This window comes from Tamandua tetradactyla, chromosome 9 (assembly GCF_023851605.1).
Source record: "Tamandua tetradactyla isolate mTamTet1 chromosome 9, mTamTet1.pri, whole genome shotgun sequence".
Taxonomy (NCBI): Eukaryota; Metazoa; Chordata; class Mammalia; order Pilosa; family Myrmecophagidae; genus Tamandua; species Tamandua tetradactyla.
In genome coordinates, this window is record NC_135335.1 from 53,026,350 (window position 1) to 53,050,860 (window position 24,511).

The following is a 24,511-nucleotide window of genomic DNA, read 5'->3' on the forward strand; positions in this document are numbered from 1 at the left end:
GGGGTATGCCATTCAATATACCACACACTACTAGTATTTTGTGGTGAATAAATATTTGTGATGGTGAGTTGTCCTATGTGTGTAGGATTAGATCTCCTGAGTACCAGCAACACCCCCCACACAATTTTGACAAACAAACTATCTCCAGGGGTTGCTAAATGTCTCTTGTAGGACCAAATAATTCCGGGTTGAGAACCACTGCCCCAGACTCTGCTGCTCCAATACATATTAAATCCTAGAAAGCAAGGCATTAAGTATCATGATTTCCAAGTGAATTAACCACATCCCAGGACAAACCTCAAAGATATTTAGAGGAAAACAAAACAACACAGCATATAATGAAGTCAAACTCTCAGTATTTTGCATCAAATTAAAAATTACCAGGCTTGCAAATGAGCAGGAAAATATGTCCCATAAAAAGGAGGAAAATCAATCATTTGAAACTTCCCAGTACTAACACAGAGGCTAGAATTAGCAGTTGTTATAACTATACTCCATATGTTCATAAAGTATAGACATTTTTGAAGATATAAAAAAGACCCAAAATGCTTGATATTTTAACATACATTGGATGGGAATAATGGCAGATTGGCCATTGCAGAACAAAAGACTAGTAAACTTGAAAACATGTTGTTTTAGATTGTGAATGCTGCCAGAAATGCAATATACTAGAAATGGGTTAGATTTCATAAATGCCTTATAAATGAAATCTATTAAGTTAGAAAATTTACAGTTCCAAGGTCATCAAAATGTCCAAACTAAGGCATCCAGAGTTTATGCCTTGGAAAGGTGTAAGGGCAGAAGGGCAAAAGGGCCGATGATGTTCAGGGTTTCTCTGTCAGCTGAGAAGGCACGTGATGATGTCTGCTAGCTTTCTCTCCTAGCTTCTCACTTTACGCTGCTTCCCCAGGGGTATTTCCTTTCTGCACCCAAAGATATCTCTGTCTGTGTCAGCTCTGAATCTTTTTCCAAAATGGTTCCCTCTTAAAGGACTCCAGTGGGCAGATTAAGACCCACCTTGAATGGGCAGAGCTCCATCTTCATGGAAACCACCTAATCAAAAAGTCCCACCTTACAATGTTGTATCAGAATTAAAGAATATGGCTTTTCTCCGGTACTCAACAATTTTAAACAGCACACATGTTTATAGGAAATGTAAATGAGACGCAGAAAAGATAATTTTTTAATAGGTCAAGCATCAGTGAGTTGTCAGGTAAGTATAAATAAAATAATGCATATGTATTATTGAATAATAATATTTTGTATAATATAATGCATATTATAGGTAATTAAAATTTCTGGAAGAAGAGAAATAGTAAAAGCAAAAAAAAAAAAAAAAGGTACAATGACCAAACACTTTCTAAATTTCCTAAAACTATAAACCCATTGATTAAGGAACTCAATGAACCATAAGAACAAGAAAATTGAAAAACATGCTAAGACACTTCATCATTAAACTGCTCAAAACCAATGATAAAGAGAAAATCTCGTTATGTAATAATATACCAAGAATGGAATGATCATATGGTAAGAATGTTCATGTTTATATGTTGTTATGTTTAAAAAAATTTTTTTTAATTAAAAAAGAAGAGAAAATCTTAAAAGCAGACAGAGGAAACAGACATTACTTACAGGAACAAAAATATGGTGGCAACAGATTTCTTATTAGAAACAACATAGGCAGGAAGACTGTCTTTAAAGTGCCTAGATTCTATACCCAGTGAAAAAATCCTCCAAAAGTGAAAGAGAGAGAGAAATGCTTTTAGACATAAAAATTGAAAGAATTTATCACTAATAGACCAGTATTACTGAAATGTCAGAGGATGTTTTTCAGGGAAAAGGGACATGACCAGATGGAAATGTTGATATTCACCAAGAGAATTGAAGCTATGTGGGTAAATAGTAAGACTTTTCTGATTTTTAAATCTTCTTTTACACCAGTACAAAGTGTTAATAATAAGATGGTATATGGAAATCTTGTGTGTTATGCATGATTGTTCTGTAACTGCAAACCTTCTATTAAAAAATAAAAAAATAATAATAATAAGGATTGGAGAAATAAATGAAGGAAAATAGCAAAACAATATAGAAAATGAATGAAACCAAAAGATGCTTTTTGAGGAGGTCAAAAAAATTTATAAGCCCCAAACCAGGCTAATCTAAAAAAGGGAGAGAAAGCACAAATTATGAGTATTAGGAATTAGAGAGGGGGTATCACTACAGATTACACAGACACTGAAAGATACAAGGGAATACTAGAAATAATAAATAATAGTAATAATAAATACTAAGATTTATGCCAGTAAATCCAATAATTTACCTGAAATGGAAGAATCCCCTGAAAGATAGGAACTATCAAAACTCACACAAGGAGGAAGAAATAACCTAAGGCAACCCTATACCTCTGAAAGAAATTGAATTACTAAACACACCATCCTCCCCCACCCCACTCCGCAAAAAACACACATCAGATCTAGGATGGTTTCATTGCTAAAGTCTTCTAAACATTCAAGGAAGAAATAACTCCAATTGCACAGAAATTTCAGCAGAAAATTGAAAAAGAGGTAATATTTCTGAAATCGTTCCATAAGGCCGCTAATACTCTAATTTAAACGAATAAACAAACTGCCAAAGACATTGCAAGGAAAGAAAACTTCAGAGCCAAATCCATCAGGATCATAGAAGCAAAAATTCTCAGTAAAATTTTAGCAAATCCGATTCAATAATATATAGAGCACAAGTGGGATTTATCGCAGGAATAGAAAGTGAGTTTACCTTTGAAAATAAATGACTCATTTATTTTATTTTCATTAACAAACTGAAAATGAAAAACCACATGACCATCTGAGTAAATGCAGACAAAGCATTTCACAAAAACCAGCATCCATTCCTCATAAAAACTTTCCTCACACTGAGAAAAGATGCCTACTTCTTTAACCTGATAAAGCTACAGTACAGGTAATACCAATCTGAAGGGAAAGATGGAAGGTTTTCCCATCAAGATCAGACACCAGACACAGACACCCTGCAAGGTTGATTGGAACATAAAAGGATACTTCAACCCTCGAACAGAGTTCAGCTTTGTTCTTTAAATGGAGCCCTACACCTACCAAATGATTTAGACATTCCACCATTAGACCCTGACTGAAGAGAAATGAAATGTGCATCCATACACACCATTATACACACATGTCCATAGCTGATCTATTTGTAATAGCCCAAAACTAAACACAGCCCAAATATCCATCAACAGGTGATGGGATAAGCAACCTGTTGTACGTTCTTACAACAGAACCCTACTTGGGGATGAAACAGAATGAATTTTTGACACATGCTTCAACATAGATTTCAAAATAATTAGGCTGATTGGAGGAATCCAGACAAGAGAGTACATACAGTATGATTCCTCTTATATGAAACTCAAGGCAATGTAAACGAATCCAAAGTTACAGAAAACAAAGCCGGTCTGGTGGGGGCAGGAAAAGAACAAGCAGGAGGGATTACTAGGGAGCCTGAAAACGATAGGAGTTGATGGAATGCTCATTACTGTGCATGTGCTGGTGACTTCATGGGTGTATACATATATATAAGTTCATCAAATTGTATAATTTAAATATATACCATCCATTATGTCAATCATGTGTCAATAAAGTTATTAAAACATGAACAAATGAAGTAAATTATACATGAGGATGCTCAATAAGTGATATGACATGGGACACCAGCCAACTTACACAGAATATAATTCCCAAATTACTTTGTAGAATGTGTCCTGTTATGCTAGATGAGCTGTTCTTCAGCTGAATCACTACTTGAAAAAATATAGATTATCTAATAGTCTCTTATCCAAATATGTGCGCAAAGAGTTAATGAATTTGACCTTTGTGTAGGCTGAAAGTTCTGGTAATAAAAAGCATCCTCTCTCTCGGCCACACCCATAGTCAATATGTCATAGTCAATATGTCAAATCAATATGTGTTTATTTTCTGGCTGGTTGGTTGGTAGATGTGTTGTTGTGGTCTCTGTTCCCATCTGCACATGTATCAGATAGACCGTTTTCATTTTTGTTTTAGAGGAATCATTCATTAATACACAGATTCACACTGTATCTAAGCTGGCCGAATTGTATATTACAGTGATTGCTTTAGGATTTAGGGTATAAAATTTTAGTTTATCCCAGTATACCATCTAGTAATATTATACTATTTCACATATAGTATAAATTAAGTAATTATCTAAAACCTTTTAGAAACATGTGCCATGTAGCAGGGCATGTAAGATGCAATGTTTGGGATGTGAAAGCATTACACCCTAAGGTTTCCCATTTAACATGACCATTATCAACTCAGTGATTCTGGGAGAACTTAGCAGTGTAAGTGGTGCTTCTGTCCATGAGATGATATCCCAATGACAAAAATAAGACTAATGAGCCAAATGTCTGTGTATTTTGTTTATGTTTTTGATTTTATTTTTCATGAGCAGGCGTCAGGAATCAAACCCGGGTCTCTGGCATGGCAAGAGAGAACTCTGCCACAGAGCCACTGTTGCACCACCCCCAAATGTGTTTTTGACAGAATAAACATTGAAATGGAAAGAGAAAATTCCCACTGTATAAATGAGAGTATGTACTGAAAAGCACAAAGGATATAAGCAGAAATTCAAGTATAAATGTGCCGTATCAATAAACAATGATTGCAGAAGTAATACTTGTTGCTCTACCCATTCGCCAAAAGATATTTTTTATTCTCTACTTTTCAACTGTATCAGTCAGGGTTCTCTAGAGAAACAGAACCAATTAAACACATGCACACAGATACACATTCACACTTACACACACACGTGCACACACACACATACACATATATGTGGTGACAGAGACAGAAAGAGAGATTGATTTATTATAAGGAATTGCTTCACATGACCATGGAGACTGGCAAGTTCAAACTTCTCAAGGGCAGGCCACAGGCTGGAAACTCCTATAAAGGTGATGTTGAAGTTCTTAGCCCAAGTTCCCTGAAGGAAGCTGGTTGTGCTGGAAATTGTCAAAATCCAATGCTGAAGCTGAGGCAAAAATTCTTTTGACCTTTGAAACCCACAATAATAGATTTTAAGACCTCCAACTGATTGGATGATGAGATAACCCACATTGCTGAGGGAAATCTCTTGTGTTGATTGTAGATGCAATCGTGTGTTGATTGTGGATGCAATTCTCATGTATGAAATACCTTTACGGTAATAAGCAAGCCAGTGCTTGACCAAACAACTTGCCATCACAATCTAACGACATTGACACATGAAATTAATCATCACACCTACTATGAACAAAGATAAATACTATTCAATTACTAAGTACACAATATTTAAGGAAATATATGTGTTTTCTCTTTTCACAGAATTTATATTCTGTGGGGAAAGACAAAGAATGAACAAGTAAATGAATTAATAAATACAAATAGGATGATTTACGGTATTATGAAAAAAATAACTAACAGGGCAGTGAGACAGGCAATGACAAGCCGCCAGGGTAGGGCTTGCTGACTGTGTGACATTAGGCCCAGCTGGACAAACATCGGGGAAGAGCAAGCACAAAGCTGCTTAGGGGGAACAAAAGCTCTGGACCCTGGAAAGGCCCAGGAGGGCTGCTACAGATAAGGCTGAGGTGGCAGGCAGAGCTCACTCCAGGTGGGTCATATAGTTTCTGCAAAGAGTGTAGATTTTATTCTAAACATGATAATGCAAATTGCAAGCACTCTCCTTTGTTTTATGAATCATAGACATTAGAGCACAAGACAGAGGCTGCTGGTTGCCTGCCCATCATGTCCTTCCCTTTTTCCTTTTTAAACAACACGTTTTTGTGGTTGTTGTGTTTTTTGTGGTTGGTGAGCAACGGGTACTACAAGACAGCATTTCCAGTCTCCTGTGCACATGCCTGTGATCTGGCCAATGAGATACAGGTGGAGGCTACAGGGCTGAGCTGTCTAAACAGGATCTAGAAAACAGGGCTCCCTCCTTTGGGAGGCCTGTTCCCTCCATTCCTTCTCAGCTGCCTGGAACACAGAGAGCTGGCAGGAAAGGGCACACCTTAGAGAGTACTGGAAGAGCCTGATGGCAAAGGGAGCCCTGCTGACAATCCTGGGCTGTTAGTCCTTAGATCAGCCTCATCACTCCCTTTCCTTTTGGGGAACCCTCACCTGGTATCCCTTAGACAATGTATCAGGGAGTTTACTTTTTGTTTCTGAGATGTTTGATACTCAGAAAAAGGTCTTTCTCAAGACAAAGAATCAAAGGAAAAGGGAAGGGAAGGGATAGGAAGGGAACCTCCTATGATTTTTACTAATATTCTTTTCTTCTTAGTATGCAGGCAATTTGGAATTTATTGTTGAATAAAGTTGAGGAAGGAATCCAAGTATACGTGTATGTGTTTACATATGTATGAGTGTTTAGATATATACACATTTCCCCAGATTTTTACTCCATTTTCCCAGCAACACCTTAACAAATAATTCAAATATACAGAAACATTATGATAAAATGTTGTATCAATTTTAATCAATAGAAATCATGAATTTTTGTTTTCTTGTTTATTACTGAGTTTCACCTTATAATATAAAACTGTTGACAGATTACCTAACCTGATAATGAGTTTATATTATCAGCTGATGAGCAAAAGTTTGATCATCCCAAATCCCATTTCACGTAATGGATAAGATGGACGTGAGTTGCTGATTGACCATTTTGCAAACAGCTTCCTCCAACCTACCCCTCACACACACACACAACTGGTTGAATAACAGCTGTGCGATGAGCAAATAGCTAGGCTTAACTGTTATTATCTTTAAAATAACCAGATTATTTTGTTTGCAGCATTGTATATGCCTGATCAATGTGTTCGGAAATGAAAAGCAGCAGTGAGTTTCCAAGCTAATGCACCTGGTCAATATCTATGCATAAGCATGACTGCTGTCTCCTCTCATCTCATGCATCAAGTAGCAAACCACCTTCAAAAGTGGAAACAGAGTATTCCCTCCAGAGGGAAAAATGCAAAACAAGAATCTGTTTTGAATATGTGCAAAATCCCAACTTTGTCTTGGAAATGCCTTGGAAGACATGGTGCAAATCCTCAAGTTTTGAAAATGACGTTAAGTGTTCTTGATAAGGAAAGCAAAGAGAGATAAACAGCAGGAGGCTTATGAAGTTATATGATTGGAGAGAAGCGTGACGTGCCTTCATAGTAAGACTGTAAAATGAACAAGCCATTTGAAATCTATTACAGAATGGTGGACTGTGAACTATCATTTACACTCCAAAACTAAATTCAGTATCCATCATCACGCATAGATAACTCCCTGAGGAAGAAGAGGACTCTACTTTGAAAAAAAAGAGGAAGAGGCTCTTCTCACTTTTTAAAAGTGATGGACAAGTCTGAAATTGTCAAAGTCAATAGGGAGGTAAACCAACCAGTCAGGCCCAAATGTTCTCTCTTCCACTTTGCCACACTGTGATTTAAGAGATCGCCAGAAGGTGCAAAAAGAACTGCTCTCTTGCTATGGCCAATAAAGTGTAGGAGATACCACTGTTGCAGCTCTAACATCCCAATAAAATATTAACGCAAGTTCCTCAGAAACAGTAAATAATGGATCACACATGCAGGCCTGGAACTGGAAGAACATCTGTAGTTGCTCTAAATATGGTAAAATTTCAAGGCCCATTAACTATCGTGTTCAGGATCTAAACTGCTGCCCTGCCTAGATGCGGGGAGAATTCCCAGAGGAGCCATGTCTTCCTGAGCCCTGGAACCAGCACGCTCTGCTTTCCTCTGAAGGTCCCAGCGATGCACTGGAAACTGCTGTACAGAACACTGAAAGAAGCTGACTCTTATCCACGATCCTCTCTGATAACACAGCGCCAGGATCACCAAGAAACCTCCAAGTTATTAGATAAACTGATCCATCCATCATCAGAAAGATTAGCTAAACTTTGATAACAACTGCTGGATGGGTTTTGCATTTTTTCCCATAAACCCAAAAAGAATTATAGAAGCAAAACTGGTTTTATTGTTTTTTACTGCAGTGATACCATCATCTCTGCATGGTTGGGAAGGGGTGATGACCCCACCTTCTCCCTTTCTGCATTCCTATTTATGCACAAACCTGATCAGACAGTTCTCAGATGGTAAGTGATCCCACTAGGCCAGAGATAGGGCCCCTACCTCTGATACCTTTGAAATAAAAAGAGAGAAAGAGAGAGAAGAAAAGGAGGAAGAAAAGAAGGAAGGAAGGAGAAAGAAAGGAAGAGAAAGAAAGAGAGAGAGAGAGGGAAAGCAAGAAAGAAAAAAAAGAGAGAGAGAAAGAAAGGAGGCAGGAAGGGCATGGGGGAGGGAGAGAGGAAAAGAAAACATTGGATTCCTTTACATACACACACAAAGTTAACAGATATTGAAATACATGGAAATCTTATTTTTCAACCAAATGGTTTTATATTATCGTCTTATGTGGTTTAAATCTAATCAATATAACTTCTCAAATATTAACTCTGAAATCGCTTTTATTTATTGCTGAGAAATGCTCAATCTGGTTACAGAATCCAGGTCAGTCTGGGACCTAGTTCCAAACTCCATGGTCTGGATCTGACACCCAGGACACCACGACCCTCTAATTGCCATGACCGCGTCAGGTCCTGACCTCTGGGACACTGTGGCCCTCTAACTGCCATGATTGAATGGTGGTCAGGTCCTTACTTCCAGGACACTCTGGCCCTCTAACTGCCGTGACCGCGTGGTGGTCAAGTCCTGACCTCCAGGACACCGTGGCCCTCTAACTGCCATGACCGCATGGTGGTCAGGTCCTGACCTCCAGGACACTATGGCCCTCTAACTGCCATGACTATGTGGTGGTCAGGTCCTGACCTCCAGGACACAGTGATCCTCTAACTGCTTTGAGCATGTGAAGTTCAGCTCCTGACCTCCAGGACACAATGGCCCTCTAACTGGTCAGGTCCTAGCAAACCAGGAGCCCCCACTCACAGCCTCAGAGCCAGAAGGTTGACATTTGTTCACTCATCCAGAGGTGTTTGTGTGCCAGGCACTCTGAGGTGGTGTGATAAAGTGGGTCATCTTCCCTGAGAACTTATATTCTTGTTGGGAGAGAGATAGCAAAGTAATAAATGCATACATATAACAATAATAAAGCTATTTTTAGAGGGACAAGTTGCACAGAGAAGTTTCAGAGGATGAGGCTATTTCCTCTCCAGGAGTTGGGGTGTGCCAGTGAAGCTTAGCTGGCTATGCAAACAGAGTGGTAAAAGAGTGTTTCCAGCAGGGGATCAGGCAGGACTGAGTCCCTGTTGTAAGTAAGAATTGGGCTTCTTACAGAAGCAGGCATTTGTGCAGCGGTGCCTGTATGGGTGTTCGTGAGGAAGTAGGTGTGAGCTCATCACATCAGTCTTGGAAGCTACTGCAAAGGGGTTGAATGTCATTGTTAGGTGCAAAGAGAAATCTTGGGAGTCTTTGAAGCAGCAGAGTGATGTGTCATGGTCCTTGTGACTGGGTGCTAGAGCTAGGACTGGAAGGACCTCCCGGCACATACAGGCAGAGAGGAGGCAGGTCTTAGGATGCAGTTCTGGAGCTCCCTGACAACATGACAACATGGCCAAGGAGGTGTCAGCTGGGGACTGAGAAGGAGCTGTGTGTCATGTAAGAGATTTGAATCCAAGAGAACATGAGAGCAAGGAAGCAGAGAAAGGAAACACCTTAAGAAGAAGACAATGCCCATGGTCAAATGTTGGCAGAAGACTGAGGAAGATGGCGACCCAGGCAGGAACCTCACGCTTGGCAGGATGGGTCAGTGATGCAACAACGAGCAGGGACGATTGCTATCCACCATCCACGCACCCAACCAGTGCTCCCTTAATGCATCAAGCACACTTACAGATGCTGGAGGTAAAACAGTGACCCTCACAGGCAAAATCTCTGTCTGCGAGACAACAAATGGGTGTTGTTGTAAGGCCGAGTATGTGGCTGTTTGTTACTCAGCGACAGCAACCAATACAGATGGGGAATCATTTGAACACAGACTTGAGCAGAGAGAAGGAGAAGTGCATGGAGACATGCATGGGAAAAGCACTGCAAAAATTGTACTTTTCGCAAGGCATTGTGATATATGATTTGAAGGGCAATGGAAATGTTTCTCCTTGCAAGCTAGCTGAGTTAAACCAGAGGCAAGCAGTTTTATCTATTGAGGGATTTCTTCAGCTATTTAAAATGCTAAGAGGAGATATAGTGGGCAGTGTTTTCTGTAATAATTTGGGGGGAGCACCTGATAGCACTGGAATATGTCAGGGATAGGAGAAGTTGTGAAAATTGTCATTTACTCAGCATAACTAACCATTCACTTGACCAGTATTTACAGATCCTCACACTGTCCAAAGCTCTATGCTTGTGAACAAGAGTTTTAAAAGGCCTCCTCTAGTCCAGTGTCACCTGAGGCCCTGGAAGGTGAGAACAATGGAGGGCGGCTCTCTTGTGTTCCAAAGTGAGGTGCTAAGAGCCTGGGGAGGACTCGTCCTTGGCAAGGGCTTCACTCACCTGGAGAGGAGAAAGCACTGAGTTTAAAGAAATGACGTGAGGGAACGCCTGTGGAGAGAAGGGGGCTACAATGGCCTTCTCTGCCAGGTTCTCACCCTCTCTGAAGGCTGTCCTTCCCTGTCCCACCCTCCAGGAGCTTCTCGCCTTACAGGAGGAGGCTGAATCTGACCATGGTCACCTAAGGTGGAAAGGGAAGTACATCGTAAAAGAAAACAGTGTGGTGGGGGCTGTGTGGAAGGGTTCTACCTGCAGGCCCCAAAGAAGAGGTCCTTGCCTGGAATGACTCATGGGGGGAGGGACAGGGAGCCTCAGAAGGGGGAGGAACTTTCTGCAATTGGGATTGATGGAGGATGTAACTAGGGGGAATGAGGCTCATTCGGTAAGTAGGATCCATGGGTGGGAGGGCAGGGGCTGTGTTTAGAGGGAGATGGGGCAGAGTTCAGGGCCTTGAATACCAAGGGAGAAACAAGTTGATGGTGCGGGCAGTGCAGAAGCTACTAAAATCACCTTGAAAACATAGCATGGGTAAGGCCTGAAATTCAGGACTGTGGCTGTACACCTTGAGAAGGCTGTGCTAGAAGCACTTACTACCCCATTACTAAGTGCCACTACATTGTTCTCTTCCTGAGAATTTTGTTAGAAATCCAATTTTCAACGACGCTGTGCATCATTTCTGAGCTGGGACTGGAACTTACTTCAGGACACAGCATTTGCATCTGAGGAGCTTGGAGGTGCCCAGGGGGCAATGAGCAGTGGTGGGTGGAAACAGAGTTTGAGCTCTAAAGAGAAGTCACAAGTCCAGACAAAGCTTCATGAATCATCTTCAGAGGACAAATGATTGAAACCGTCCATTGCTTAGCTCTTATGTTCACGGGGGATGATATAAGCTTCACTTCTCTGGGCACCACAGATAAGGGTTTCCAGACCCTTTTTGGGATAAGCAGGGAGAAGCAGGGAGAAGGGAGCTGAGGAGAGAGTGGGGGACCATGTGTGCACAGGTGTGCTGGAACATCTTGGCTCTTTTTGCCATTTTGCTCTGGGTCAACCTTCAGCCTTGTAATGATACCATTTATTTGGAGAGTTTAATCTTAAACTCTAAGGTAAATTATTTAAAAACTCTGAGCTCTGGGATTGCAACTTTTCTGTTATGACTAAAAGTACGTGGCTAAGACTGTGTTCCCTTGGACCAGTGCTATCACTGATGATCTTTTTCCACTGATAGCTTGAGAGTTATGGGAGCATTGTCAGAATCCAGGGAACATGCTAGGACATGTGCAGTCCTGTTTATTAAATTGGAGTTGTTGTTCTTATTTGAGAACCATGACAATCTGAACCAAGGAGTCCACTGAGATCAATTTGTAAATGCTTAGTAGTAAATGTGTTTTCAAATCAAGCTGTCAAGGATGATTCACCACTCATTGAGGAAATTTTCATGTCCACTGTTGCCACAACTGCCCGCTCACCAGTGTGTACCCCACGGTAAAAACTGGTGCTGATATTGGAAGGCAGAAAGTTTATGCTAAGATCAAACTTCAGGAGGGCAGATTTCCTGCTTCAAAAGAAGAATCTTTGTGAGCCAACTTGGACTTATTTATACATTTGTATAGAATATGGGTCAAGATAAACTATTTTTACCACCTACATTTCTGCTGGTACAGTTAAATGGATTTAGCAAAAATGTCCTTCTTGGGTTACATTACAATAGAAAAGAAGCAGTGGAGAAGTTCTCTAGTGGCTTTTGGGAACTAGTTACTACCCCACTACTAAGTGCCACTACCTTGTTCTCTTCCTGAAATCCACTACAACCATGAAGATGCTACTTATAATGCACCTCTTAATTTCACAAGCCACTTTTAATGGAAAGTCTCAATGTGTTTTTCTCATTCCTTTCTGCATGCCCTTTTCACAACCCGAGGGTATTCCTTGAGAAATGCATGTTCCAAATGAGCTCAGAGCTGAAAGGCACACATTGGAAAGGGTAAGTGGTTCTAGTCTTTAAGATGGCCCTTGGGAAGAGGCATCTGTTGGTCGGTGGAGCAATCTCCAGAATTTATTTTTGTGTTCCTTCCTTTCCCTTCATTGGCTCTCAGTTGGACTTTAAGGAAAGGCCAAGTCTTCCCTAACAGCTAAGCGTTCTCAGCTTCAGTAACAGGTAAGTAGGAACTCAGAATTCCGGAGCGTCAGACCATGAATAGAACATGTGCCCCTGCTTATGGGAGAGAGCATGTTCCCCAAACCACGTCCAAGACTGTTGTTTTCTCCCATTCTGCTCATCTTGTACTTCCTTTTTCCCATCTAAAGCAAAGTTTCCCCTCCTCAGCACTATTTCCCCTCCTCAGCACTATTGACACTCGGAGTCAAATGATTCTTTGTTGGGGCACTGCCCTGAACATTGGAGGATGCTTAAAAGCACCCCGGGCCTTTACTTGCTAGATGCTGGTAGCAATTGTGACAACCCAGAAGGTCTCCAGAGGTAGACAAACGTGTCCCTGGGTCAGGTGTGCGCTTGGCTCAGAATCATGGCTCTAGAATTATAGTAATGACATGGTAGTGAAAGAGAGGGCATCGATGATAATGACATTTCATTAGGGACCTTAAGCATTTTTAATACATTATCATTTATATACTATTCAGTGTCGTGATTATCTCAACTTCAGAGATGAAGAAACTGAAGCACAGGAAATCCAAATAACTTCCTTCGATGAACCAGTTCTGAAATCCAAACTTAGACTTGCGGCACTGTGTGTGCCATATTATGGTGCTGTTCATTACAGACACACACAAACTGAAGTGTGGAGAGAAGATTTTCTGCTGCTGAGCTCATGCTGTGAGTATGGTTGGCACTTTGCAAATGTCTTAGAATAGAATTTAAAAAAAATAGTAAAATCTACAAGGTACAGTTTGTATATGATACTTAGAACTGCATGAGAAGTTTTATTCCCTTGGTAAGCAAAGTAGATTTTGCCATTCTTGAGACACAGCCCTTTTAGCCTCGGGCTGCTCCCGGATGCCTGATTTGGTGGACTCTCATCACCTCTGGAGACCTCCAACTTCCCTGCCTCTGCAGTTGGGCAGCCTAAAAATGTCTTTGGCTGGGTTACTGCCTTCTCAGTCCTCAATCTTCACCTCTTGGTCTCCTGCCCACCAGGTGCTTAGGAGCTCGTAGTTTTCCTTATTGGTTGTGTGTCTCCCCAGAGCCTGAAGAAATGCAGGATGGATACAAATATGTCATGTGCAGACCAGAGCGTGGCATCACTGATGGATTGTCACCTGCATTTGGGTCCCAAAAGGAGAGGTCCCAGGGCCTTAGCTTACCCCACCTGCCAGCAGGGAGAGCTCTGCAGTGGGCGTCCCTTTCTCCTAGTAGCTGTGTTTGAGTACTGGCGAGGGAGAGGTATGCCCATCAGCTAGAACATCTGGGAAACATCACTCCAATCAAGGACCAGCCTTGCAGTGAAAGGAAACCAGGGGGCAGAGGGTGAACCCCTCTCCGGCCAAGCTATAACCACCATCCAGGGCATGGAGCAATGGCTGCAGCACCAGAAGTGGAAGTACACTCTGATCTCACTTGGATGCTTCGCCAGGAATAGGCAGTGCCGGCTCCCAAATCCAAGTCTTCTTTCTCAAACATGGCTGCCACCAGGTTTAGGCAGCAGTGTTCACAGACATCAACAGAAAGTAGAAGAGGCAGCTCCCTGCATGGGGCAACTTCAGAGCAGAAGGCAGCCAATTCTACAATTAGAGATGTATTCCTTTAGCTTAAAATTTGTTCATTTTTAAAGATACAGGTACCCTCTGAGAAACATTCATGCAGTCAGTCATTAGAGTCTTTACTGAGAGCAAATTCAATAGGACCAGAGTGCTGGACAGGTGAGAGCCCCAGGCATTGTGGGGTGGGGCTGCAGAGTCGGAAGTCCCAGGAAAGAAGAGAGAGAAGTCTGAAGGATACTGAAGGCTGGATGACTAATGACAGACATGAACCATTTGACTGTATTTCCAAAGAAAACCACAACTTCTTTTTTAGCCAGGAAGATACTGACACTTTATGGAGAAGAACAAGGTGAAAACATGCGCCACGTGCCTCTCCTCATCCTGCCCCAGGGCTGGAGAACTGTGGAAAGGCTAAAGAGTTCCCGGTGACTCTCCTGTGGTGCTGGTACTGTAAGTGCTGTTCTCTGGGGCAAGACAATATCTGCTAGGGCTGGAACTGTTTGCAGCGGCAGGGAGGGGGTAAGCTCCCTAGGCTACTGGAGCCATGGCTGGCAGAGAGAGAACTTGAAGAAACTTCCACAGGAAGGAGTAGTAACTGCAATCAACTCGAAACTTACCACATCTCTTAAAATCATGAGTTTTGTCATACAACAACAAACCACCACAATAAAGCTTAAGAGGTCTCTGTGGAAGACAAGGAAGCTGATTCATTACTTTGAAAACTTAAGCAAAGGGAAAGCATCAAGCATGTATACTGCCTTTCCTATACAACTGTACTACCGGGTAGCAAAATAGCAAGGAGAAGTTCCTCTCTTTATAGTAGTCCAGCTGACAAAGTAGGGACAGCAGAACATAACCATTTAGCAATTCCTAACGCACTAGGTGACCTGGATGTTGAGCATCAACAGCTGTTAACATTACAGAAGACAAATGAAGCATCTCCAGAGGGAAAGTGCAACACCTCCTATTGCTTTCTATAATGTCAGCACCTACCAACAATGCACTAGGGTTCCAGTTTATACACATCCTCTCCAACACTTCTTTTATTTTTAAAAAAATAATACCCATTCTTCAGGGTGAGAAATGATACTTCATTGTTGTTTTTAATTTGCATTTTCCTTATTGGCTAATGATGTTGAGTATCTCTTCATGGGTTTATTGGCCATTTGTATGTCATCTTTGGAGAAATGCCTGTTCATCTTCTTTGCTCATTTTACTTGGATAATTTGTCTTTTTGTTGTGGATTTGTAGAAGTTCTTCATGTCTCCTGCATGTTAAACCCTTGTTTGATATATGGTTGGAAACTCTTTTCACCCATTCTGTAGGTTGTCTTTTCACTTTCTCAGTAATTTCTTTCACTGCACAAAATTTTTTAATTTTGATGAAGTTGAATTTATCTATTGTTTCTTTTGTCTCTCATGCCTTCAGTGTCGTATGTAAGAATCCATTGCCAATTCCCATGTCATGAAGGTTTACCCCTATGTTATCTTCTAAAAGTTTTATAATTTCAGCTCTTATGTTTAGGCCATTGATGCATTTTGAGTTGATTTTTGCATATGGTGTGAGGTAGGGGTCTAACTTCATTCTCCTTCATATGAATATCCACTTTTACCAAAACCATCTGTTGAAGAGTTTATTCTTTCCCTACTGAATGTTTTCAGCATCCTTGGCAAAAATCAATTGGCCATAGATATGTGGGACTATTTCTGGGTTTTTATTTTGTTCCACTATTGTGTTCGTGCCAGTACCACATTGTTTTGATTACTGGCACTTTGAAATACAATTTGGAATTACAACATGTAGGTCCTCCACCTTTATTCTTTTTTAAGATCATTTTGGCTATTTGGCATCATTTGCAGTTCTATATAAATTTAGAATATATTTTTCCAGTTCTGCAACAAGCAGCTGGAATTTTGCTAGAGATTATATTGTCTTTATATATTGCTTTGGATAATGTTGACATATTCACAGTTTTAACTCTTCAAATGATGAACATATGATGTCTTTTTATTTAGTTAATTCTTCTTTAATTTCTTTCAGAAGTGTTTTACAGTTTTTAGTATACAAGCATTTTTTATCATTCACTGAATTTATTCCTAGTTATTTTATTCTTTTAGAAGCTATTGTAAATGGAATTGTTTTCTTAATTTCCTCTTTGGATTAGTCATTGTTAGTATAGGAATGTAATTGAGTTTTTGTGTTGATCTTGTATGCATCCACTTTACTGAATTCATTTATTAGCTCTAATAGTTTTCCTGTGGATTCTATTGGGCTTTCCATATAAGAGATCACATTGCTTGCAAATAGAGATAATTTTACATCTTCCTTTCCAATTTGGGTACCTTTTATTTCATTTCCTTGCTTAATTGCTCTGACAAGAACGTTCAGTAGAATATTAAATAGCAATAGTGAAAGCAAGTACGCTTGACTCACTTCTGTTATTAGAGAGAAAACATCAAGTCTTTCACCATTCAGTTTGATATTTAGCAGTAGATAAATGAATGGCATTTATCATGTTGAGGAAGTCCCTTCTATTCCCATTTTTCTGAAGGCGTTTACCAAAAAAGGGTGTTGGATATTGTCAAATGCATTTTCAGCATATATTATTATATTATATATATTACATATTTAGATAATGTATTCTGTTTTCCTTCATTCTAGTACATTAATTTTGTATGTTAGTTCACTCTTTATTCCTGGGATGAGCCCAACTTGTGTGATTCTTTGAATATGTCATTGGATTCACTCTGCTGGAATTTTGTTAAGGATGTTTGCATCTTTATTCATAAGGGAAATTCACCAGCAATGCAATCTGGTCCTGAATTCTTCAGAGTCTTTTTTTCTGGGGTGGGGAAGGTTTGGAAGATTTTTGGTTATTGATTCGATATCTGTGCTTGCAATAGGTTTGTTGGTATTTTCTATTTTTTCTTGAGACAATTTGGGTAATAGGTATATTTCTAGGAAATTTTCCATTTCTTCTAGATTATCTAGCTTGTTGTCATACATTTATTCATAATATTCTCTTATACCATTTTATTTCTGTAAGGTCAATGGTGATGTCACCATTTTTCACTCTGATTTTAATTGTTTGCCTCTTTTTTTGGTCAGAAAATCTTAATTATCTCCTTTCTTCTGCTAGCTTTAGTTTACTTTGCCCTTGTTTTCCTAGTTCTTTATGATGTAAAGTTGGGTTAAAATCTTGAGATTTTTCTGCTATTATAATATAAGCATTCATCACTATAAATATCCCCATGAGCACTGCCTTTAGTACATCTATAAGTTTTTGCATGTTGCACCTTTGTTTTCACTTGTCTCTAAGTATTTTCAAATTTCCCATCTAATTTCTTCTTTAGTTCATTGATTACATAAGAGGGTGCTATTTAATTTCCACATATTTGTAACTTTTCCAGTTTCCTTTCTGTTATTGATTTCTAACTTCGTTCCATTGTGGTCAGAGAGGTTATCTTTAAAGATTTCAATATTTTAAAATGCATTTGAACTTCTCATGTGCCCTAGCATATGGGTCATCCTAGAGAACAATCCGCGTGCACTTGAAAAGAATGTGCATACCACCGTTGTTAGATGAAGTACTCTATGTCTGTAATTAGATATACTTGGTTTACGGTGTTGTGGTTCAGGACCTCTATTTCATTTTTGATCTTCAGTTTAGATGTTCTATCCAGAATTTGAAGTGGCGCATTCAAATCCCCAACTATTATTTTAGAACTGTCTATTTTCTCCCTCAGTTCTGACAGTTTGCTTCATACATGTTGTCATTCAGTTTTACAATGCATGTTGTAATTGCTCAGTTTTCTTGTCAACATGATCATTTAATCAATATTTAATGCCCTTCTTTGTCTATTGTAACAGTTTTTTATTTAAAGTCTATTTTGTCAATCATTAATATACCCACCCCACTGTCTTTTGATGACTGCATGACATTTTGTTTTCATCTTTTCACTTTTAACTTATTTGTCTTTGGATCTAAGATGGATCTCTTGTAATAGCATATAGTTGCGTCATGTTTCTTTATCAATTCTACCAATCCCTGCCTTTGGATTAAAGAGTTTAATGAATTTACATTGAGGAAATTACTGATAAGGCAAAATTTAGTTCTGCAATTTTGTTAATTTTTTTGTAAGTCTCATACTTTTTTCACCTCTTTTCCTCCATTACTGCCTTCCTTTTTGTTAGATATTATTTGATAATTATCTATTTTAATCACTTATCCCTTCCTTTTGTGTTGATTTGTTAAATATTTTCTTTAAGGTCACCATAAGGATGACATTTAGCATAATAAATCTATTACAATTTACTTTGAATTGATTCTAACTGGACTTTGTTAGGCTGCACAGACCCAGTACCTATATACCTCCACCATACCTCCATACTCCTGTTCATGTCATTCTTATCTCAAATTACATTTTTATGCATTGTATGCTTTGTGACAAAGATTTATGCTTGTTTTTTAATGTTTTGAATGCCAAGCCTTAAATGAAATGAGACATATAAATTAAAACTGAAATAATATTGGCTTTTATATCTGTCTATACTGTTATCCTTATTTCTCCACCCAATATTGAGACACTGTCTAAGCCCTTTCTTCTCTACATTATGGATCCATTAGCATTCCCTATAAGGCAAGTCTAGTGGTAATAAACTTTCTCAGTTTTTGTTTGTCCAGAATATGTACTCCCAATGTCTTCTAGCCTCCCTTGTTTCTAATGAGAGCTCAGATGTTAATCATATTAAAAATCCCTTATGTGTGAGGCATAGATTCCTTCTTGCTATTCTTAAGATTCTGCTTTTTCCTTAACATTGAACAGTTTTATATAATGTGTCTAGGTGCAGAGCTGTTTGGGTTGATCATGCTTGTGTTCATCAATCACCTTAGATATATATATTCAAAGCTTTCAACTGATTTGGAAAGTTTTCAGCCATTTCTCCAAAAATATTTTCTGACCTTTTATCTCTTACATGTCTTTCTTGGATTCCTAAGGGTCATATACTGATACATTTAATGGTGTCTCACAGTGTCTTCATGCTATGGCCAATTTTTTCATTCTTTTTTTCATTCTGCCCTTAACATGGACAGTATCAATTCTTTTGTAATTGAGTTATCTTGTCCTTTCTTCTGCCTCCTCTAATCTGCTCTTGAACCCCTCTATTGAATTTTTCACTTCAGGTATTATACTTTTGAGTTCCAGAATTTCCATTTAATTCTTTGTCTTAAATTCTACCTCATTATTGAAATTCTCACATTGTTCATACCTTGTCTTCCTGATTTCTTTTAATTATTTTTGCATGTTTTCTATTTATGAGAATTGTTCTAAGATCTTTCCTTAGTAATTTCAGAGACTGCCTCATCTGGGGTATTTTCCAAAAACTCTTTTATTACTGTGACTGTGCAATTCTTTTCTGTTTCCCTCTCTGTTTTGCAAATTTTTTGAGAACTGTACATTTTGAGTATTATGTTGTGGTCACTCTGGAAATCTACTTCTCCCCCTAATCAGCCTACTAGACTAAAAAGGAAAGGAAAGAAAGAAAAAAGGTATAAAAAAAGGAGAGAAAGTCAAGAAGAGAGAGAAGATAAAAATATATTATTGATACAACTCACACACACACAGACAAAAAAAGAGAGAAAAAAATGAGGTGAGCTTTCTCTCTATTTTCTTATTATATGCCAGTGGATGGTTAGAAGCTCCTGACTGTGAGACCAAAACCTAGACCAACATCCCTGCTTGTCCCTCAGGGATCTACCAGATCCCAAAACATAACATACAAGAAGAAAAAATAAAAATAAAGAAAACCAGATGCACTGGCTCCCTAGCATCTCTGTAGATGCTTGTGTGAGGCCAGAAGATGGCACTTCTGAGAGGAACTGTGGCTGGCATCTGTGCTGGGCCCTCAAGGATCCACCAGAAGAAACAACACAAGAAAGAAAAAGAAAAAAATAAAACCAATGAAAATGTACACTGAGTTTTTACATCCTGGTAGATACTGTTTGAGGCCAGAAGCCAAGGCCAGAGTCTAGGCAGTACCCTCAGGAGTCTGCAGACCAAGAAACACCACAAATGGAAGGAAGAAAAGAGTACCAGCTCTTTATGTCCAGGGGGATACTGGTGGGAGAGGCTGGGAGTGCTGCTGCTCAGAGGGCTGAAACTGAGACCACTTTCCAGACTGGTTCCCCAGACCAACCCTGAACCTCAAATGCAAATTTTGAAGAAGGGAGTATCTCCAAGTTTTAGAAGAGGTGGTTTCCTCAGCCTGCTGTGGGCCCAAGTGTCTGCCTCCAAAATCTGTTCTGTGTTGCCACAGCTACCACCATTTCCTTAGCAGCTACCACGGGCTGAGGATTGGGGGCTGGTCACTGCTTCCTGCTTTCACTCATAAAGGCCAAACTCCCAGCAGCCTCTCCCTTCTGCTTCCCCTAGGTCTCCTGTAGTTGTTCTAAGTGCCTATTTAGGTTCCAGGGTTAATTCCAGTCTCTTCCATTTTTCTACTGGAAGGAACAATTTGTAAAATGTCCTACTCCACAATTTTTTTACCTGCATTCATTCTAGGGTGTTATTTCTTTTTTAAAATATTGTCCATCACAAACCAACCCTAAGAACTCAGATGCTTCTTCTGAATTGTAGAATCCAAATTTCAGCTCCTTGGCCTTGAACCTTCCTAACAGGACAGAGAAGCCTATCCCATGCAAAGCCAGTGCCAACGCAAATCCCTTGGAGTTGCTATCCTCATTGCCGAAAAAGGAAAATGTGCAATCACGAGTGCCAACCTCAACTGAAATTCTCCATGTAGACAAACACTCTTAGACATGTGGGAAAATCACTCCTCACACATTTTATTTGTTCTCAGTAAAAATGTAATAGAAAAATGTGTGGCTTTAGTACTGTGTTCTAGTCAGACATGTGGACTCATTTTCCTGAACTGTGCCTGAATTTTCTAGCAACTCACATTTCAAGCAGGTGGTTGAGTGGCAGTCAAAACAGATTCCAGATTGAAAACAATTAACTAGCTCATGAACTTTTTTTTTTTTTTGGTGATAGAATTCACAGAACAAGTTTTTGAATATTTATGAATTTATGTAATAACCTCATGCCATTTTATTTGATTTTTAATAGAGTTATTCTTTTCTAAGGTCCTCTCTGTTTGTACCCTGTGTGTGGAACCTCACGTGGCAATCCTGGCTCTTTTTAATCTACAAACTCACACCTGGGGTTCCATGTGCCTGAGTTCCAGTCAACAGAATGTTAGGTGCTCTCCACTAGCACGCCAGATGGATCAGATCTCCCACAGGACCCTCTGTGCACTCTCCTTTCTGAAGCATCCTTGGAAACATGTGACGACCAATGGCTGCAAAAGACAGGAGTCTCAGTCCCGGAATCACTCCAGGAAGGATGGATTCCTGTCAACCAACCTCCTCTGACAACCTCAGTGAGGGAGAAGAAAACTCTTAGTGTTCAGAAGCCAGTGAGATGTCAGGGCTTCTGTAACTTACAGTAACTAGCACTGAACTGTCACTTACAGTAACCAACTAAAATGCATGCTATTAAGGGCCAGTTTTATTTTCTAAAGCACCAGACAGAGCTGCATGGACGAATGGAAAGTCCTCTGACTTTGGAGCCAGACCTGCATGCTTGAATCCCAAATTGCAGCTACCCAGTTCGGGTTCCAGGAAAAGGATTTCAGCTCTGGTCTTCAGGAGAACTGTGATGATAATGATACTTTTCACTTGAGACAGTGAATCGATATATAAAGTGCTTTTCATAGCACCTTTATTTAGAAGGTATAAAATAAATCTTTCATTTTTCTCCTATATTAACCTTATTTCCAATCTTGGAGAAGGTTCTTCATCCCCCAGTCAAGACAACACTGTTAACAGCATGTGGCCCCTATATTTTAACAATTGGTCATTATTTTAGGAGCACAGAGAAGTTGCAGAACATGCACACACCCGCCCAGCTGACTTTCTTTCTTGCCCTCTTGCCCTGATAAATACCACTCATTCTTGAAATCTCAGTATTCGTGTCCTTAGGTCTAATCTAGGAATGTCCCATCTGCTCTGGTAGCAGCCTGCTCTGCCTCTTGGTTTTACTTATTAAGAAAAGTTAGGTTTTCTGAATCCCTTTACCTGAGCTGTATTCTCAGATAAGAACCCTGCCAGCCTCCCTAGCACCTGGCATGGAGGAAACATTTAGGGTACATTGAGTAAATGAGTGAATGCAAGAGTGGTGTTGGGCATATCTGTACTGCCCCTTCACATGCTCAGTGGTAATCTGCTAACATGTCATTCACGGACACCCAGCCTTCTGAAACTGTGCCAATCACAATTCCGAGCCTTTGTTCTACAATGCTAAAAAGTGTGTTCATTAAAACTACTTAGAAATAGCAGAAGACGTTAGTGTTTTCTCTATAAGCATCAAGCATGCTATTTCTAAACTAGCCATGTTACAAGTTTTCTGTAACATTATGGCTCCTGAAAGTCCAAATGGAATCGTCAAACTAGGCTTCATAGACTTTTTAGCTATAATTCCAGTTGCTCATTCATGTACATATGAGGTGGTCAGTGAGGAAATTGTTTTCAGTAAAAATACAGACACATATGTACATACACACACACACACACACATATATATATATACCAAAATGTAGAAACACAAAGACTAATGGCCACATTCTTTTTGTCTGATCACCCAATTTCCTGATAAGAAAAAGAAGGCTCCGGATAGGATTTCAGAACAAAATAGAGAAGTTTTGCTTTTGTTTGTTCATTTGTCTGTTTTTCAAAAAGTCACATTAGGAATATTCTTCAAGTTCAAAGATTCAAAGATGTCTAGGTCTGGGGAAAGCTTTCCTAGTACTGGGACCATCCCAAAGAATGGAGCTGTAGAGGACAAGTGACCCAAATCCCTTAAAACACTGCACAGGTTGCCTGGCATTTGCTACTTTACATACAAGGTGACTGATCCCACAGGGCACACGTGGTGACATCTATGAGACGAAGGCTTTCTTTATATGATGACAAGTTGCTAAAGCAACAGCAATACCTGGAAGATGCAGGGACCTTCATTCTGGTTCACCACCTTTGCAAGGTGTCACATGATGAGCGCCATGGAGAGGTGCCTATATCTCAGCTATCCTTACTTACAGCAAGAGAAAAGGAATGGTGATAAAATATGCCTGAAACCCTCTCCCCTCTTTCCAAAACTCCTTTGACCTGAGAGCATAAGTTAACATTTCTTACCCCTTTCCATTGCAGCCATCAAATCAAATTAAATGACTCTAATCTCAATGTTGGAGGCCCCTGAAGTGGCAAAACCCTCCGCAGCTGGGGATAAAAGTACCTGTGTCCTTCATGTATGGGCAGTCTCCAAGTGTTACATCAAACTTGTAATGTCCAGGCATAGAAGCAGCCAGATGCCCTCGGCATCTCCAGACAGCTGACTCACTAATGAATGCCTTAAATGCATTCTCAGCATGCAACTTGAATGGGGTGGGGCAGGAGGCATTACTTGTTGCAATGAATCCCTGCCATCCGCCCTTCTAATTCATTTATCTACCCATCCAAAACTTTATAGTAAATGCCTTCTATGGCCCAAGCACTCTCAAGGTCCTTTTGGAGGTCAGGAGAATTGGGAGAGAAATTGCCATGGGTCACTCCCATTTCAGTGCCTCTTGAGAGCAGAGGCACTGACTCATTTTGCTGGACTCTCTGCTTGTACAGAAAAAAGATTTGGATGATAATTTCCTCCTGCTAGACAGAAGGGAGGCAAGCTTACTTGTCCCAAATAATAAAAATGACTTCTCCCCTCGAAGCAAAGAAGCAGGAAAATCACATACCTTGATACTTAATATTTTATACAAGTTAAATCTGTAAATGCAAACTGTGTTTTCAGTTTATATGCTTCTTGAGGGCAGGGACTACTATTCTCTTATACGTCACTCCAAATGCATTGCTGAGGTGACCCATGTAGATAAATCATGCTGCAACTTTTACTCTGGTTGCAGATGTGTGTAGAATATGTCTAAATCAACATGCTGGGATTACACAAATTATAAAGGTTTTTTTAATGTGACCATCAATTCTCTACTATATTCTTTGAGCACATCTATCTGCATAACAGCTATACTGTAACCAAGTTTGTTTTTCTATGTTCTATATTATTCTGTCCCTGTGTGTTCTAGTTAATAGGTACCGTATTTATGGACAAG

The 24,511-nt window shown here is 39.8% G+C and overlaps 1 long non-coding RNA gene across 1 annotated transcript; it reads left to right on the forward strand.

The window, feature by feature from the left end:
* The first annotated feature begins 12,485 nt into the window (after window positions 1-12,485).
* LOC143646102 (uncharacterized) lies at window positions 12,486-22,014 on the forward strand. Its single transcript, XR_013157287.1, has 4 exons — window positions 12,486-12,560; window positions 12,673-12,734; window positions 13,217-13,409; window positions 21,438-22,014. It is a non-coding gene; the product is annotated as an uncharacterized LOC143646102 (long non-coding RNA).
* Window positions 22,015-24,511: the final 2,497 nt, after the last annotated feature.